This window comes from Aquarana catesbeiana, linkage group LG07 (genome assembly GCF_042186555.1).
Source record: "Aquarana catesbeiana isolate 2022-GZ linkage group LG07, ASM4218655v1, whole genome shotgun sequence".
NCBI classification, from domain to species: domain Eukaryota; kingdom Metazoa; phylum Chordata; class Amphibia; order Anura; family Ranidae; genus Aquarana; species Aquarana catesbeiana.
The window spans coordinates 33,734,375-33,751,177 of NC_133330.1; the positions used below are offsets into that span (position 1 = coordinate 33,734,375).

The 16,803-nt window shown below is 44.6% G+C and overlaps 1 protein-coding gene across 1 annotated transcript in view; it reads left to right on the forward strand.

Moving 5' to 3' along the window:
• CHST13 (carbohydrate sulfotransferase 13) overlaps positions 1 to 16,803 on the forward strand; it is a 60,812-nt gene that overhangs the window by 1,015 nt on the left and 42,994 nt on the right. The gene's annotated exons all lie outside the window — the stretch shown is intronic.

Here is a 16,803-nt window from a genome sequence, read left to right on the forward strand (position 1 = left end):
TTCGATCAGATTGTGACATTAGTTGGTAGACGCAGAGGTGCGATTGACAACGTACGTTTGCAAATTACAATTGTATCCTATCGAACAAAATCCACTTCTCCGTATGTGGTTGCTGACTATTGATTGGTTTATTCCTGCCGGGAACGAATGAAAACTATGTGCACTCTGTGATCGTGTGTTTACATATAGGTGTGAATTGGGGAGGGGGGGGTTGGTGTTTAGAAGCAACAATCGACATAAGTAATGACTGTAAAGGTGTATATGCTGACCAATAACTGATGGAGCTCCTGATGAACTGACCAAAACTCACTATGTGGGTGGCCCTGTCTGCACCACTTCACCTGACAACCTTCAACTGCAAAAAAATCGAAGGAGTCGGGTGAAAAATTGTCGTCCAAAACAGCATCTGCATTCAATCGGCTGCAACCACTGCTTGGGTTTTCTGACCACTGCTGGCTGCAGCTGGAGATTCACCCATCCACAATGTATAGTGTAGATGGAGGAATCTGTTCGATATTTTATTTATTTTCAGCCTGCAAACTCTACACTATATTACCAAAAGTATTGGGACACCTGCCTTTACACACACATGAACTTTAATAGCATCCCAGTCTTAGTCCGTAGGGTTCAATATTGAGTTGGCCCACTTTAACAGCTTAACTCTTCTGGGAAGGCTGTCCACAAGGTTAGGAGTGTGTCTATGGGAATGTTTGATCGTTCTTCCAGTAGTGCATTTGTAAGCTCAAGCACTGATGTTGGACGAGAAGGTCTGGCTCGGAGTCTCCACTCTAATTCATCCAAAGGTGTTCTGTCGGGTTGAGGTCAGGACTCTGTGCAGGCCAGTCAAGTTTTCCTCCACCCCAAACTTGCTCATCCATGTCTTTATGGACCTTGTTTGTGTACTGGTGCGCAGTCATATTGGAACAGGAAGGGGCCCATCATCAAACTGTTCCCAAGTTGGGAGCATGAAATTGTCCAAAATGTCTTGGTATGCTGATGCCTTAGAAATTCCCTTCACTGGAACTAAGGGGCCAAGCCCAACCCCACACCATAATCCCCCCTCCACCAAATGATTTGGACCAGTGCACAAGGTCTGACCTGAACCTGATAGAACACCTTTTGGAATAAATTAGAGTAGAGACTGCGAGCCAGGCCTTCTTGTCCAACATCAGTGCCTGACCTCACAAATGCGCTTCTGGAAGAATGGTCAAACCTTCCCATAGACACACTCCTAAACCTTGTGGACGGCCTTCCCAGAAGAGTTGAAGCTGTTATAGCTGTAAAGGGTGGGCCAACTCAATATTGAACCCTACGGACTAAGACTGGATTAAAGTTTATGTAAAAGGCAGGCGTGCCAATACTTTTGGTAATATAGTGTATATGTGTGTGTGACCAGCCTTAAACTCCAAACTTTCTGCCTTAATCAGTGGCTAATACTCTACTACCAAAAGTGGCCATAGATGGATCGAAATTTCAGTCGGTTCAGCAGGGACCGGCCAAATTTTGATCCCTGTGTGGCCATCCCTGTTCAACAGAAGTTGATCGTTAAATAAACACATTGGAAAATATTTATTGATCGTTGGCTACAGCGGCTGATCTGTTTATTCTGACGGCGCTGAATCCTGCTGTCAGAATACAATATCCCAGGAGGGGAGATTCTTTCATGCACCTCGTTTTTGTGGATTGAGAAATCCCCCTTTTTTTTTTTTTTTTTTTTTTTTTCACTCAGCTTGCTGGTCGAACAAAAGAAGACTAATCATCTATGGCCCGCTTAAAGTGCAACTAAAGGCACAAATGCTTGCCCATTTCCCTATGGTCTGATGCCCATGAGATCCCTCACCCGCACATGCAATCTTCTCCCTGGGTTTTCCCAGGTGCCGGTCCACGGCTGTTTTGATTGGCCAGCGTGGGATGACATCACTCCTGCACATTTGGTGTGCTGGATTGTAAATTGATCTGCGCATGTGCAGGCCAGTGTACATTCTACAGGGGATTGCGAACAGGCAGGTAAGTGTATTTGCATGCCTCTTCTGCAATAAAGAGCCTGCCTGTTTCCAAATTTAAAATTTTTGCCCTCATGTATTACTAAAGTCTCAGTTTTTTTTTTTTTCTTTTAAAAATAACAAACATGTTATGTTATACTTGCCTGCTCTGTGTAATGGTTTTGCACAGAGAAGCCCCTACCCTCCTCCTCTCGGGTCCCTGCCGGCGCTCCTGGCCCCTCCCTCCTGACGAGTGCCCCCACAGGAAGCAGCTTGCTATGGGGGGCACCCGAGCTGAGTCACAGCTCTGTTTGTCCATTCAGACATGGAGCCGTAGCCCGGCCCCGCCCCCTTTCTGTCCTCATTGGCTCACTGAATTTGACAGCAGCGAGAGCCAATGGTGTCACACTGCCATCTCATCCAAAGAGGCGGGCGAGTCTCTCGTAGAATATCACATGATCGAGATGGGCTCAGGTAAGTATGAGGGGGCTACTGCACACACGTGTTGTGTGTGTTTTTTTTTTTTTTTTTTTTGTTTTTTTTTCATAATGCTTTTAAGGTTAAAAAAAAAACTTCTGACTTTACAATCACTTCCAGTTCCTATAAGGGTCGCCATAAAAGGTACAATCTCCTTTGGATCTACTATGTCTAAAGCGCCTGATTGGATGGAAATTGAGTGGCTTGCTAAAGGATCAAAATTTGTTCGGTTCAGTAGGGACCGGATGAATTTCGATCCATGCATGGGCAGCATAGGGGTGTGCCTGGGCACACCCTAATCACTATGTCTGGTGCCAATTCCCCTACTGCCCCAGCTCCCCCCCCCCCCATGTGGGGGGGCCCGACCCTGCAGTGCTGCTGGCTTCCTACCTTTCCTCTTCACCGGCTGGATGTTTCACGATGCACAGCGGGAAAGGGGATAGTACAATATGTCATTTACCGGCCCCTTCCTTTTCTAAATGAACTCGCTGTTCACAGCTCACTGTGTTAATTAATACTGAAACATAGTAAAATGTGTTACTATGCTTTGCATAGGCGTGAGCACAGGGTGTGCTGGATATGCCTGGGCACACCCTAATCACCTAGTGCGCATTAGCATTATTGCTCTGTGTGGCAGCAAGGAGATCAATGTGCCAGGGCCGTGTGTGTGTGTGTAATATATATATATATATATATATATATATATATATATATATATATATATATATATATATATATAGTAGATGCACACACGCATGTGTGTTTGAGCTTTGGGGTGCACACCCTAATGCAGTAGGCTGCAATCAGATTGTGATGTGTATGGTGAGCCTAATACTACTATTACTGAACGGGTCCTGATTAAGGCTCCGTTTACACCTAGGCGTTTTGAATCGTGGGAGGAATCGCAGCGATTCTGCCAGAATATTGGATGGACACGTTTGTGGTGCTATTATTTCTTAATGGTGCGATTTTTGCCACGATTGTCGAGCAACAAAATGCACTAAAATCATGGCAAAAAACGCAAATTCAAACGGTCCTGGCTCTGCGGCAATATTTGGTACATGAGCTTCTTTGGAGTGTTGCATATTTTATAGCTGTGTATGGGGGGGGTACTTTATTTATTTTATTTATTTATTTTTTCTGTGTGTGTGGTGGCTTTGCTTTTTTGTTTTCCTTCCCCTTTTTATAAATTTAAAAAAAAAAAAAAAAAAAATTTAATTCACTCCTTCACGCCGTTGTAACGCAAATATGCGGCTTCAAGTGGTTGTACAGGCATCGCCCCAGGACCGTTTTTTTTTTTTAGAGCTTTCTTATAACAACTGATGCGGCTAAGCAGCCGCCTTCCTCGGCTCGCCCGAGCGACCAGTCGCCACATTCCTTTGGCTGGCCAGAGACCCGAACAATGCCTGGATCGGCTTTGATTGAGTCTCGGATCTAGTAACCTGGAAGCGATGTCATGACATCACTTCTGGTTTACTGAAGACATAAAGGCGCCAAATAAAAAAAAAAAAAATGGCAGTATTCAAAACAGCCAAGCTTGGCGTTTTTTTCAATGCTTTTAAGTGCAAAGGAAAAGATTTGGGTCTTTATAGACCCCAGATCTCTCCATAAAGAGTACCTGTCATCGCCTATGACTGTTACTAGGGATGTTTATATTTCTTGTGACAGCAATAAATGTGATCAGGAAAAAAATAAAAATTTAAAGCTCCCCATCCCTCGCAGAAGCGAGCGCACACGTAAGTTGCGCCTGCAAATATAAACCGTGTTCAAACCAAACATGTGGGGTATCACAGCGATCATTGGAGTGAGCAATAATTCTAGTGCTAGACCTCCCCTGTTACTCTAAACTGGTAACCGTTTAAATTTTTTAAAGCTTCACATATGGAGATTTTTAATTACCGTAGTTTGTTGCCATTCCACGAGTGTGCGCAATTTTAAAGTGTGACATGTTGGGTATCTATTTACTCGGCGTAACATCTTTCACATACAAAATACATTGGGCCAACTTTACTGTGTGATATATATATTTTATTCCGTCCATGCCTCTTAAAGGCACATTTTTTTTTCAAATGTCATTTTTTTTAAATGACTTTTTTTTTAAATTTATTTTTATTGCATTTTAGTGTAAATATGAGATCTGAGGTCTTTTTGACCCCTAGATCTCATATTTAAGAGGTCCTGCCATGCTTTTTTCTATTACAAGGGATGTTTATGTTCCTTGTAATAGGAATAAAAGTGACACCATTATAATTTTTTTTTTTTTTTTAACAGTGTAAAAATAAATAAAATATTGTAAAATAAATAAAAAAAATTTACCCCCCCCGTCGAGCTTGCGCGCAGAAGCGAACGCATACGTGAGTAGGGCCCGCATATGAAAACGGTGGTCAAACCCCGTCGAGCTTGCGCGCAGAAGCGAACGCATACGTGAGTAGGGCCCGCATATGAAAACGGTGGTCAAACCACATGTGAGGTATCGCAGCGACCGCAGAGCGAGAGCAATAATTCTAGCCCTAGACCTCCTCTGTACCACAAAATATGCAACCTGTAGAATTTTTTTTTAAACGTCGCCTATGGATATTTTTTAGGGTAAAAGTTTGACGCATTCCATGAGCGGGCGCAATTTTCAAGCGTGACATGTTGGGTATCAATTTACTTGGCGTAACATTGTATTTCACAACATGAAAAAAATCGGGCTAACTTTACTGTTGTCTTATTTTTTTTTTTTATTCAAAAACGTGAATTTTTCCAAAAAAAGTGCGCTTTTAAGACCGCTGTGCAAATATGGTGCAAAAAAAAGTATTGCAACGACCGCCATGTTATTCTCTAGGGTGTTAGAAGAAAAACCATATATAATGTTTGGGGGTTCTAAGTAATTTTCTAGCAAAAAATACTGATTTTAACTTGTAAGCAACAAGTGTCAGAAAAAGGCTTAGGCTTTAAGGGGTTAAAAACTTTTAGTTTATTATTTATCTTTTTTTTCTACTTCTTTACTATCACAGGATATAGTATAGTGCAGGTGACAGAGGTGTGTGTGTTGGGTTTTTTTTTTTTTTTTTTTTTTTTTTTTTTTTTGTTGTTTTGTTTTCCCAGAGAGATCATGGGTCTATCAGACCCCTAAGGCTCCTTTCACCCTTGTGTGACTTGGCATCCGACTTGTGGGACCCCATATCGCAGGACATGTGGAATTGAATGTATTTCTATGAGAGCCGTTCCTACTGACACTACAGAAGTCGCTGCGACTTCAGTAAAGGTTCCTGCACTACTTTGGTCTGACCTATGATGTGACTTTGGACCAGAGAATGTAAAGTCAGATCAAAGTTGCCACAATCGCGCTTCAAAGTCGCAGTGGAAATCGTGCAAATTTGGAGATGCGCTAATGTAAGTAGCCTAATGTCTCCTTTTTGAAGCTGAGAACAAGAACAGATCATTCCACAGGGACCAGGCAATGATGGCTCTGAACCTGGAAGCGGTCACAGCTTGTCACTTCATGGGGTCAATCTAGCTAGGGCAGATCAGTGATGTTTGCTGGCATCCTTCTGCTTTCCCTGCTCACACCCACCATAGACATCCAGGGAGGACAGGTGAGCCTAGGATACATAGCAGGGGGGTGGCATGTTACTACTCACATGGAAGGGATCAGATGGCTTTACAACCACTTGAATCTCTGCCACAGGCAAGCCAACAGCTGAGATCATGCTTGCACATGCTGGTACTTCTGCCGACATATGTCAGTGGCAGCAAAAAGTTTAATCTGCATGTCCGTTTATAGAAGAGTCTGCAGGGGTGTGCAGTGTGCTTGGCTATATCTATGTCCCAAGGCAGCAATGCTGGATTCCTCTAGTGTCTGTCTATGATTGAACACCCAATGATAACACTGGGAGCTTGCTGACAGAGTGATGCTGTCCAGTTAGCATCCTAGGTGGAGGCTGGTGACGTGTATTGATTGCTCAACTGCAGTGGAGGAAAGTGAGATCACCCAACTCTGTCTATAAATTTGCTGTGCAGAACCTGGATCGCAATACTGGCTGAACAGATTTAAAGCGGTCTTAAACCTAAAACCAAAATGTAATATATTGCAGATTAACAGTCATTAGATGGGGTGGCTGCTATTGTTTTCTTTTTTTTTTTTTTTTTCTTTTGAATTTAAGGATTAAGGTTTTACATGAATAAAAGCTGATCATTGTAAGCACCCCTGACAACAGTGTTAAATGGTTAGTCTCATCTCTGTAAGGCCCCTTTCACACTGGGGCGGTTTACAGGCGTTATTGCGCTAAAAATACTGCCTGCAAACCGATCCAAAACAGCCACTGCTGTTTGTTCAGTGTGAAAGCCCGAGGGCTTTCACACTGAAGCGGTGCGCTGGCAGGAGAAGAAAAAAACTCCTGCAAGCCGCATCTTTGGAGCGGTATATTCACCGCTCCTAAACCGCTCCTGCCCATTGAAATCAATGGGGCAGCGCGGCTATACCCACGCTATGCGAGCGTTTTTAACCATTTTTCGTCCGCCAGCGGGGGTTAAAACCGCACCGCTAGCGTCCAAATACAGCTGCAAAAACGACGGTAAAACAGCGCTAAAAATATCGTTCTTTTACCGCCGACGCCCCCACCACCCCAGTGTGAAAGGGGCCTAACTGCAAGACAGCCTGTTCTGTTGAAAAACAGACTTGGGCTCCATTCACACTTGTACAACTCCAAAAGTTGCGCCGACTTTGGAGTAAAACTTTGACTCAACTTTGGATGGGTACAACTTGGATATGACTTTGGCTTTGACCAGTGATAATGGACAACTGTTGCACACAAGTTGCATTGTATGACTTTCATGAAACTTCTGAGGGTTAACATTGAAGTCTATGGCCCTCAAGTTGCATGAAAGTCAAACCAAAGTAGTGCATGATTTACCCTGAAGTGGCTACAACTTTAAATCGCGCATATATGAATGGTTACCATTGGAAAACTTGAACATCAAAGTTGCAGGACAAGTCGCACAAGTGTGAATGGAGCCTTACTGGCAGGATACTCAGATGGGAAACAGAAGGGAGCCTAAAAAGAAAACATGCAGCCATCTAATGATGGGTGAGCTCCAGTGTAATGATTTATTTTGGGTTTATTACTGCTTTAAATGTTTTCCTAATATTAGTGAAGAATTCCAGGTGTGGATATTTTTATAGTTACCTTGGTCCAGCTTGGAGCGATATAACTAAGTATATACCAAAGCTGTGTGATCTTCTAGAAGCTGGAAATCTCTGTATAGACACCGCGACTCCAGTGATCTCCACTAACTTCCTGGTCTCTGCATTGTGAACACAGGAGGTCGGCGGCTGGGCACAGGTGCCATTCAAAGAATACTTTGTACTTTCTGAATGAATGCAAAGCATTCTCCGATTGAATGAGGTGGAGAATGTGATGTAACCACCCCACCTCTCCACTTTGTCCAATCAGAGAATGCTTTGCATTCATTCAGAAAGTGCAAAGTATTCTTTGAATGCCATCCATGCCCAGCGGCCGACCTCCTGTGTTCGCAATGCAGCAGGACAGCCACTCAACACGGGACACGAAGCCAGTGGAGATCACTGGAGCATACAGTGATTTTCAGCCTCAAGAGCTGGGGTCTCCTAACTTTCTAAACAAAGGGCCAGTTTACTGTTCTTCAGGCATTGGGGCGGGCCAGACTGTGGTCAGTGGAAGCAACTGATGTCCCATTGTTGGAGTAGTGTCCAAAGGGCCAGATGAGGGTAAACAAAGGATCACAGTTTGGAGACCACTGCTCTAGAACAATGGTCTCCAAACTGTGTGGCCCATGGGCCAAATCTGGCCCTTTGCCTACCTGTATGTGGCCCTTTTGGGCACTGTTTCTCACACTGATGGGGGACGCCATTCCTCCCACTGACCCCCTCCAAGGGTGGTGCACCGTTCCTCCCACTGACCCCCTCCAAGGGTGGTGCACCGTTCCTCCCACTGACCCCCTCCAAGGGTGGTGCACCGTTCCTCCCACTGACCCCCTCCAAGGGTGGTGCACCGTTCCTCCCACTGACCCCCTCCAAGGGTGGTGCACCGTTCCTCCCACTGACCCCCCCCCCCCTCCAAGGGTGGTGCACCGTTCCTCCCACTGACCCCCCCCCCCCTCCAAGGGTGGTGCACCGTTCCTCCCACTGACCCCCCCCCCCCTCCAAGGGTGGTGCACCGTTCCTCCCACTGACCCCCCCCCCCCCTCCAAGGGTGGTGCACCGTTCCTCCCACTGACCCCCCCCCCCCCTCCAAGGGTGGTGCACCGTTCCTCCCACTGACCCCCCCCCCCCTCCAAGGGTGGTGCACCGTTCCTCCCACTGACCCCCCCCCCCTCCAAGGGTGGTGCACCATTCCTCCTCCTATTGATCACAGGCAATATCATTTATGTATTTTATTTTATTTATTTTTACTCTCAATGACCACCAAGCCTGAGACCTTGTATACACCCGCTGACACTGGGGCATTTTTCCACTGGTCACAGTCCAGCCCTCCTAAAGTCTGATGGACAGTAAACTAGCCCCTTGTTTAGAAAGTTTGGAGACCCCTGATCTAGAGGAACTCACAGGTATGGTCAATACATAGTTGCCTTTCTCCAAGCTGGACCAGTAACTTTGTACAAATATCAATACCTGGAATTTTTTTGTATTTTGAAGGAGTCTTTAGTGGTCTGTCTTGGGATTTTCCTTTTTATTAAATGCTGTTCTTATAGTACTGTTCTGATCTTTCATCCTAAGGTGGCCTGGAGTTCTGTCTAAGCTGAAGAAAAGTCCTTCAACTTCAGAAACGCCGGCAGTTGTAGGCAGATGCTGAAAATCAAAATTTGTAAAGCAGAAGTTATACAACCCCCACTTCTTAAAACAAAATGATGATGAAAAAAAAAGTTTCCCCATGGGTGTTTACGGTCAGTCTAATGATGTTATGGGTCCTTCTTCCTCGTCTCCAGGTGCAGTGATGTAATACTCTGAGCCCAGGCTGTGTGATGACATGGTCCCCTGTGACAGCCTTGACTAAGAGGATGTGGGTTGATTGACCTTGGCCATCATTCAAGTCAGAGGGCATCTAGTGGTGGAAAGGCGTTACTGCGGGGGGGACAACTCTGGATTGAAGATAAGAATTACACTAAATGCGTGTTTGTTTGTTTTTTTTGTTTGTTTGTTTTTTGTTTTGTTTTTTTCTCTAAAGGGCTCATTGATGCTAGTTGGTTTGATTTTTGCACTCTAGGGCTCTAGAGGTGGTATAATGTGTTGCTCCAGCACATTGCACAGCTTACATTTTATATTCCCCCTTTTTTATTTATTTATTTTTTTTTAGGCTTTTTGGCTGTGTAAGCACATGTGCAGCAGCAAGAACAGTGGGCATTAACACCCAGATGGCAAATATAATGCGTCCACGGCAGCTGAGGTTGGGGTTTTTTTTGGGGGGGGGGGGGCGGGGTTCTTTTTTTGCTTTTCAGCTGAGGTTTATCCTCCTCCTGGATTCTGCATGTGTGCCACAGGGCTGCAAAGCCCTTTTACGCATCTGCGCATGCATGGGTTTGCCGCATATGCGCAAAGACAGGGCTGCTCTGGATGACCCAAAACTTTGAAGTGTGCATGCCCGAAAAAATCTGCTGTGCGTGCACAGATGTTGAAGGGCTCTGCTGGGATCCGAAGGCCGCACACAGCCCTTGGGCTCAACTGCGCATGCTCCATATAGAAAAAATGGTGGCATCAGGGGAGGAGGAGGGGGGGTGGGGGGGGGGGGGGGTCGAGCCAAATTAATGGGACTGAAGATCCTCTTAAACCCAGTTAAATGGCCACAGGGAGGGGGTGGAAAAATTACTACATTTTAATCATTTCTATGCACCACAGCATGTTGTGTGTATGGCCAGGTTACCTCCTGGCACCTTTCTGTTGTTGAGCCCTTCTCCTGTTTGGGTAATGACTGTGACTTCTGCCATAACTGAATTGCTAGTCATGGGGAAACTTTTTTTTTTTTTTTTTTTTTTTTTTTTGGCAGAAGTGTTTACAGGCTTACAAACTGCACTCTGCAGAGTATAAAATCAATGGAGCCCCCCCATTCCCTGGTCTGCTGCTGTGTGCGGAGGGCTATGAAATCTCCTCTTTATTATTCAGCCCAATGAATAATACCTCTCAGTGGCCCTTATTTCCAATTCCAGCAGAGCTCAGCCCCTCAAAGGGTTAATGTTTCCCCTTGTATTGTTAACCCTTTCCAGGGTGGAAAAAAACTGTTAGCTTCAAAGACCTGGGAGGTTTGAAATTGATCTGTAGCCTATCTCTCTCCTCATTAAGAAGAGCACAGCCACTGTCTTATCTGTGTCTTAAAGCGGTAATGAACCCAAAACCAAAAATTTCATATTGCAGCTTACCAATCACTAGAATTGGTGGGCCTCTTCTATGAACTCTGATCTTCAGTTCTTTCCATAGATTTTCTATTATATTCAAGTCATGGCAGGGCATTCTAGCAGCTTTATTTTCTTTCTTTTAAACCAGTTGAGAGTTTCCTTGGCTTGGTGTTTGGGATCATTGTCTTGCTGAAATGTCCTCCCTTGTTTCATCTTCATCATCCTGGTAGATGGCGGCAGATATTTATCAAGAATGTCTTGGTACATTTTTCCATTCATCCTTCCTTCAATGATATGAAGTTTGCCAGTACCGTATGAAAAACAGCCCCACACCATGATGTTCCCACCTCCAAACCTCACTGTTGGTATGGGAGGTGTTTTTGGGGTGATGTGCCATGTGACCTACAAACATGGTGTGTATTATGGCATCCAAAGAGTTCAGTTTTGGTCTCAGCTGACCAGACTATATTCTCCCCGTATTTCACAGGCTTGTCTAAGTGTTGTGCAACAAACTCAAAAGTGGAACTTCCGCTCATTTGTCCCCCGTCCCCCCGGTGCCACATTTTGGCACCTTTTAGGGGGAGCGGATACCTTTCTTATCTTTGACAGGTATCCTGTCCCCGCTTCCGGGAGCCACGGCGGCATATTCTGTTTTGGGGTGTGTAATGATAGGGGGCGCTGTGTAGGAGAGCGCAGTAGGGACCCTGGGTGAAGCCGCAATGCTTCAATACCAGGTTCCCTTACTGGCAATGGCGGCAGCAGCACCCAACAGCTAAGGGAAACATCAGCTGCGGTGCCGACATCGCTGGACTCCAGGACAGGTAAGTTTTCCTAATATTAAAAGCCAGCAGCTGCAGTATTTATAGCTGCTGGCTTTTAATTTTTGCAGTGATGTTCAGACCTCCCACTTTAAACGAGCTCCAACATTTTTCTTCAGCAATGGAGTCATGTGTGGTGAGTGTGCATACAGGCTGTGGCAGTTGAGTGCATTACTTATTGTTTTCTTTGAAACAATTGTACCTTCTAATTCCAGGTCTTTCTGAAGCTCTCCACAAGTGGTCTTTGGCTCTTGGATAACTCTTCTGATAATTCTTTTCACTCCTCTGTCAAAAATCTTGCAAGGAGCACCTTGGTCATGGTCGGTTTATGGTGAAATGTTCTTTCCACTTCCGGATTATGGCCCCAACAGTGCTCACTGGAACATTCAGAAGTTGAGAAATCCTCCTGTAACAGATGCCATCAGTATGTTTTGCAACAATAAGGTTGCAAAGGTCTTGAGAGAGCTCTTTGCTTTTACCCATCATGAGATGCTTCTTGTGTGACATCTTTTTATAGGCCTACAGTTGAGACTGAACCAGCTGATATTAATTTGCTCTGACAAGGGGCCGGTCTGCTTTCTACTGATAGATTTCAGCTGGTGTCTTGGCTTTCCATGTCTTTTTGCACCTCCCTTTCTTCAATACTTTTTTTTTTTTTTTCCATGTGTCATTCCATTTTATTACACATAACTTCATTTCTGAACGGATTTGTTTCTTTGTATGTATGGATTGCATGGGTTGGGTGAACATTTCATATCAATTAGACATTTGTTATATTGATGTATTTGTGTGTGTATCTATCTATCCTTTTTTTTTTTTTTTTTTTTTTTCCCACGGCACCTAATATTTTAATAGCTGCACGTTACCTATTTGTAAACGTTTGTTTTGCACACAATGTTACTTTCTTTTGTGTCCCTGGAAGCGGCCCGCGTCTCGTATTGTTTAAAGCTTGGAACAGAAGCCTCCATTCATTCTGCGCTCCAGACTGTTTTAATACCTTTCCTGCAAACCGCAGCAATGCTAAAATTGGCCGGTGAGCTGCCTTGGTCGGGATCTCCTCCTCTGGCAGTGAATAGGTTAATTGTTTAGTCTGGGACCTGTGGCCCCTCCCAGGGTCTTCGCCAAAGTGGCAGCAAAAAAAAAAAACGTGGTTTTTCCCTTTCCCGAACAGACACAACCTCTCTCTGTTTCTGGGCCGCATTGTGAAATCTACAATCTGAGACCTCCAGAGGGGGGTCTTATAAAAACACTAAAAATATTTCCTAGCTGACATCACCCTTTTTAAATGCTCCCCCCTCCACTGATTGCTTTGGTGTAGGATCGCCATGTTTCACATGGATCCGTGAAGTCACTGAGAACCTTTGTATCGGATTGTAGCTACATTCCCATTTGCTGCTCCTTCTTCTTTTTTTTTTTTTTTTTTTTTTTTTACAAGACTAGACAAAGTTCAACTCCTATACGTGTAATACAACGCCACGTTACGGCGCGTCACACAGGTATAAAAAAAACCCAAAGCGTTTGGATACAGTGTGGGAAAATAATTATTTGATCCCCTGCAGATTTTGTAAGTTTGCCCACTTACAAAGAAATGAAGGGTCTGTAATTTTTATCATAGGTGTATTTGAAATAATAGAGACAGAATATCAACCAAATGTCATAAATTGAGTTGCAGTTCAATGCGTAAAATAAGTATTTGATCCCCAAGCAAAACATGACTTAGTACTTGGTGGAGAAACCCTTGTTGGCAAGCACAGAGGTCAGACGTTTCTTGTAGTTGGTGACCAGGTTTGCACACATCTGGGGAGGGATTTTGGTCCACTCTTCTTTACAGATCTTCTCTAAATCCTTAAGGTTTCTTGGCTGTCACTTGGCAACTTGAAGTTTCAGCTCCCTCCATACATTTTCTATACAGCGGAACCTCGGATTGCGAGTAACGCGGTTAACGAGCGTTTCGCAATACGAGCACTGTATTTTTAAAAAATTGTGACTCGGTTTGCGAGAGTTGTCTCGCAAAAGGAGCATGATTCAGGCCAAAGCGGTGTGAAGTACCGCTTTTGGCCTGAGGCGGGGGGCGCTGGCGCAGAGCCGAATGTCGCCGATCGGCACCATTTGGAAATGTATGGAAAGGCATGAGGACACTTCGGCTGACCTTGGCAAATCTCGGGTAGGAAGTCTTTCTGAGGTCTGCCGAAGTGTCCTCGGGCCTTTTCGCCCGTTTCCGAGGCTCTCCGGCACCCCCCCACCTCTGGCCGCATGCGGTATTGCATCCCATTGAAGTCAATGCGGAACTAATTATTTTCGTTTCCATTGACTTCAATGGGAAAACTCTCTTTGATATGCAAGTAATTTGGATTACGAGCATACTCCTGGAACGAGGTTCCACTGTCTTAAGGTCTAGAGACTGACTAGGCCACTCCATGACCTTAATGTGCTTCTTCTTGAGCCACTCCTTTCTTGCCTTGGCGGTATGTTTTGGGTCATTGTTGTGCTGGAAGACCCATCCATGACCCATCTTCAGTGTCCTGGCTGAGGGAAGAAGGTTCTCATCCAAGATATTACAATACATGGCCCCGTCCATTGGCGCGGCAAAGTCGGCTTGTACCTTTTTTTTTTTTAGCAGGGAAACGGCCCCAAAGCGTCATGTTTCCACCTCCATGCCTGACTGTAGGGATGGTTTTCTTGGAGTCATAGTCAGCATTTTTCTTCCTCCAAACACGGCGGATTGAGTTAATGCCGAAGAGCTAAATTTTGGTCTCGTCTGACCACAGAACTTTCTCCCAATCCTTTTCTGAATCATCTAGATGTTCATTGGCAAACTTCAGACGGGCCTGTACATGTGCCTTCATGAGGAGGAACTTGCGGGTGCTGCACGATTTCAATCAATGGTGGCGTGTTGTGTTTTGGGGGTGTGTAATGATAGGGGGCGCTGTGAATAAGTGTGACTTAATTGGTTAACCTAAATCTTGTGAATATACAAAATAAAGTGCATAGTGCTAATTTTAAATGCTAAAACAATTCATAATTAATGATCCAGTGCTAGAATGACAATGATTCAAATATTTTTTCAAAAACAAAGTCCATAAATCTTTGGTGATGCAACTTCAATCCTTACATCATCACCGGCGGCAAACTTCATGAAAATCACCCGGTGAATGTGAGTGAAATTCCTACTCACCGGACCACCGTGACCTCTTTAACTAAACAGAAGGTCAGATCAGGCTTGTTAGTGTGGGTCTATGGTCTTGCCGGTATGTCAAAGGAGATGTGGCTGGAATCTTGTTAATACTCCACCGCAATGACCGTTAGAAAAAAACAGCACCATATCGTAATACAGTTCAATTAAAAATGCTTAAAAGACATGCGCCAAATGGCCGCTTACATTGGGTGCCTTTCCTCGGCACTGGAGGTATACAGCATGAATCCGAAGGCTAGTGGAAGGTATGGCCGCCCCGCTCGTGCCGTGTTGATGGGCGCACGTTCCACCTCCGTGGTGAGACAGAAACCGGAAGTGACGTGGCTGGGATGCTCCTCACCGTACGTTTCGTCTTCACGACGTCATCAGGAAGCGCCTTCCTGATGACCTTGTGAAGACGAAACATACGTCGAGGCACATACAGGTCAAGTCACTTCTGGTTTCTGTCTCGCCAAGGCGGTGGAACGCACGCCAATCAACACGGCGAGAGCAGGGTGGCCATACAAGGCAGATTGCTGTTCTGTCAGAGGGGAAGGCATTGATTCTGTGTTTCTGCTAAGTAGGACCATGGATCCCTCCCTTTCCCCTAATCAAAGCACCTTCCCCCACTGTGAGTAAGCACAACATTTATTCCTTTGATCGCCCCTGATGTTAACTTCTTCCCAGCCAATGTCATTAGTACAGCGACTGCATATTTGTGTCGCTGATCCCCCAAAAAGTGTCAGGTGTCCAATTTTGTCTGCCGCAATATTGCAGTCCCGCTACAAGTCACCAGCATTACTAGTGTTAAAAAAAAAAAAAAAAGTAAATATATACCATAGTTTTTGTAGACAAACCAATCAATATACACTTATTGGGATTTTTACCAAAAACGTGTAGCAGAATACATATTGACCTACATTGATGAAGAAATTAGATTTTTTTTTTTACTGTCTGCTATATTTTTTTTCAAAATTTTTGGTTATATTTTTTTTCTTTGCGCTATTAAAAAAAAAAAAACGGCAGAGGTGATCAAATGCCACCAAAGATGATAAAAAGCTCTATTTTGTGGGGGGGAAAAAAAGGACATACATTTTTATTTGGGTATAGTATTGCACAACCACGCAATTGTCAGTTATATTAACGCAGTGCCGTATCGCAAAAAAAATGGCCTGGTCAGGAAGGGGGGGGTAAACCTTCCAGAGCTATAGCCCACCTGGAATCTGATATAGGTTCTCATGCTTTAATGTATGCATGCTAAGTAATGTAGAAGTGTAATGCTTCCAGGTATTGATTACCTCTCACAAAGATCACAGTACTCCCCTCGCATTTTATCTGCTTTTCACCGCAGAAGAACGGCACCATCTTTCTTCAGGCATCATCCAGGGTCACCATCTACTTGCTGAAATGATGGTTCAGAGGTGACGCAATTGTGTAAAATCCTGGTGCCTATGCAGTTCTAGAATCTGTTCACAAATGTCTTGACACAATTCAACCCCTGCTTCAGCTTCTCGCGTTACAATGTTGCAGTCTGTTTTCTGGGGGAGAGGAGACTTTGTTCGGGAACAAAGTGTCTTTGGAAAATATTTTTATTATATTGGCGAGCAAAACATAAATTTCCATTCATTAATCACTTTTTTTATGAAGAGAACTTCCATGGATCAACTAACATTTTAAAATGGAAATCCAAGGCTGCCATTTATCTGTCTGCTTGACTACATTCAGCCATGACTCGATCGTCCTCTCCATTCACTACTAGGTATCCGAGCGTGGACTGCCCTGTGAGAAACTGATGGTAAGAGATCTGATTGGTTGGATCTGAGGCCAGGGCTGTAAATGGCTGTCAATAGGGGCACAGCTGCTCACCCCAATTTGACAGTTGTGTGGTTCAGTGCCCCCCCCCCCCAATGCACACTGTCTGCTTTTCACTCACCAGCACAACTGTCAAACTGTGACGAGAGGCTGTGTCCATGTAGCCGCTGCATCCCCATAGACTTGAATGGGC